Raw genomic sequence first — 2841 nt, forward strand, 5'->3', positions numbered from 1 at the left:
GGGTGGGGTGGGGGGGTCATACCCACCAATTATACAAAATTGAGTCCCCTTGACCCAAGGATGCTCCAGACTAAATAAGGATAAAATCCCATAAACCCGATGGTCGAAGAAGGATTTTAAAGGGTTAACCTCTATTTTTCCTATTGGGCCCCACCCTTCTGCCCCTTGGGGACCACACCCACTGCATGCTTATACAAAATTGAGTCCCCTTGGCCCATTGATGCTCCAGACTAAATAAGGATAAAATCCCTTAATCTCTATGATAGAAGAAGGATTTTAAAGGTTTTACCTCTATTTCCCCTATTGGGTCCCGCCTCTCTGCCTCCAGAGGGGTCAGACACAACGTTTATACAAAATTGAGTCCCTTTTGCCTAAGAATGCTCCAGACTAAATTAGGATAATATCCCTTAATCCCTATGGTAGAAGGATTCTAAAGGTTTTACCTATATTTCCCCTATTGGGCCCCGCCCCTCAGGTCCCAGTGGGGCCACACCCACCGTTTATACAGAATTGGTTCTCCTTTACCCAAGGATGCTCCACCCCAAATATGGACCAAATCCTTTCATTCCTACAGAAGAAGAAGGATTTTAATGAATTTGCTATATTTCCCCTATTGGGCCCCGCCCTTCAGCCCCCAGGGGGGCCACACCAACCATTTATACAAAATTTGTTCCCCTTCCCCCAACGATGCTTCTAGCCAAATTTGGTCAAAATCTACTGGGCCGTTCAGGACAAGTAGCGTTTTAAAAGAAAAGTTGACGGACGGACGGACGGACCGACGACGGACGACGGACGCTGCGCCATGGCATAAGCTCACTTGCCCTTGGGTTTGCATGTTTCGTTTTACTGGTAAATGTTAAAGTAATTTGCCGCATTTATCTTCAGTCTCTGGTCCTTCTAACTCTCCATTATTACCTCCTGTATTTAGCCCTTTTCTGACTGTATCAATCGCTTACTTAGGTTTAGAGAGCACTCGCGGCCTGATTTGTCCAAGCATCGTCTTGACGCGATATCATTGACTAGTAACGATCATTATTTCTCTGTTCGGAGGATACTTTAGTTTGCGAAGGCTTATAAACAGCTAATTATCGCCTTTTTATACAAACTGTTGAAACCTTTAAGGAACCGGAAATGCTGTATACAGCCATCAGACACTGCGGGGGATTCGTCAGCTCTCATCGATCACTGTAACAATTGATAGTTATTACAAATGACCGAACACACGTCTCAAACATAGACCGAAATTAATTATATATGTTCGAAAGTATTACTTTATATATAGTGACGTCACACACATTTCTCCGGAAGTCATGCAACATTGTCATCCTTTCTTCCAGCAGAAAGACCTCGCGAAATGCTAGTGTGACAATAGTGTGTCGTAATGTCGTCACACACCTCTGTCCCAGAGTAATACAGTAGTGTATTATTGTGACGTCACACACATCTGTCCAAGAGTAATCATTGTGACGTCACACACCTCTGTCCTAGAGTAATACAGCAGTGTATCATTTTGACGTCACACACCTCTGTCCCAGAGTCATACAGCAGTGTATCATTTTGACGTCACACACCACTGTCCCGGAGTCATACAGCAGGATATTATGTGACGTCACACACCAATATCCTGGGTCCGTATTAATGAAACCGTTCTCATGCTCAAGTGTGGAACTTGTGCTCAAGCCTAATTTCTTTTCCCGTTATAGATTCATAAAAAATGTTCTTTTTTCAATGAGTTAGCAAAATATTGAAGAGACTTAAAGTCGAAAACTGTTTCCAATGTTTACATTTGACCTTTTGATCGTTTGACAAGATTTAAGCGAGCTTCAAGAAAGTTGGTTTGAGCAGAGAATCCATGCTTGAGCATGAGAACGGTTTCGTGAATACGGGCCCTGGAGTCATACAGCAGGATATCGCAGTGACGTCACAGACCACTGCCCCGGAGTAAAACAGCAGGGTACCATAGGCAAACTGTCCTAGAGTCATACAGCAGGGTATCATTGAGACGTCACAAATTTCCGTCCCAGAGAAATATAGCAGCGTACCATAGTGACGTCACAAACTGTTCCAGAGCCATACAGCAGTGTGTCAAAGTGACGTCACAAATTTCTGTCCCGGAGAAATATAGCAGTATGTCAAAATGACGTCACAAATTTCTGTTCCATAGTCATACCGCAGGGTATCATAGAGACGTCACAAATTTCTGTCCCGGAGAAATATAGCAGTGTGTCATAGTAACGTCACACCCTTGTTACACATCTGGTCAATACTCGCTACTCTACGCGACACGAGCAATAGTCTAAACAAGCATAATTAATTCATAAAGGTTCCTCCATTATTGAAATTGTCAAATATCGCCCAATTTGTAAAATATTGTTATTATTGTCCAACCAAAGTAAAAACAAGAATAGATGATGCCATATTTGTGCAAATGTAGTTTTCGCAAAGCAAGCATTCTTAATTATTCACGAAAATATCGGCGAGTTTTGAACTAAGACAATTTGTCATGCTCTGGACGCTCATTTGACCATCCGCTGGGTAAAGATAATGAGTCCGTTTGTCACTGACGGCGCCTAACGACTGAAAAGTCATAGAGGAGGGGGAGGGGGAGGGGGTAGGCTTGGGGAGAGAGGGGGGAGGGTGAGGGTGAGGCTTGGGGAGAAGGTGAGAAAAAGGGAGGATGGTAGGCTGGGAGAGAAGGGAGAGGATGAGGTTTGGCTTGGAGAGAGGGGGAGAGTGGTCGGTTGCGAAAGGGGGAGAGAGGGGAAGAATGGTAGGCTTGGAAAGGGGGAGAGTGGTAGGCTTTGGGAGGGGAGAGAGGATGAGAGTGGTAGGCTTTGAGGG

This window comes from Mizuhopecten yessoensis, unplaced genomic scaffold (genome assembly GCF_002113885.1).
Source record: "Mizuhopecten yessoensis strain PY_sf001 unplaced genomic scaffold, ASM211388v2 scaffold8449, whole genome shotgun sequence".
Lineage (NCBI taxonomy): Eukaryota > Metazoa > Mollusca > Bivalvia > Pectinida > Pectinidae > Mizuhopecten > Mizuhopecten yessoensis.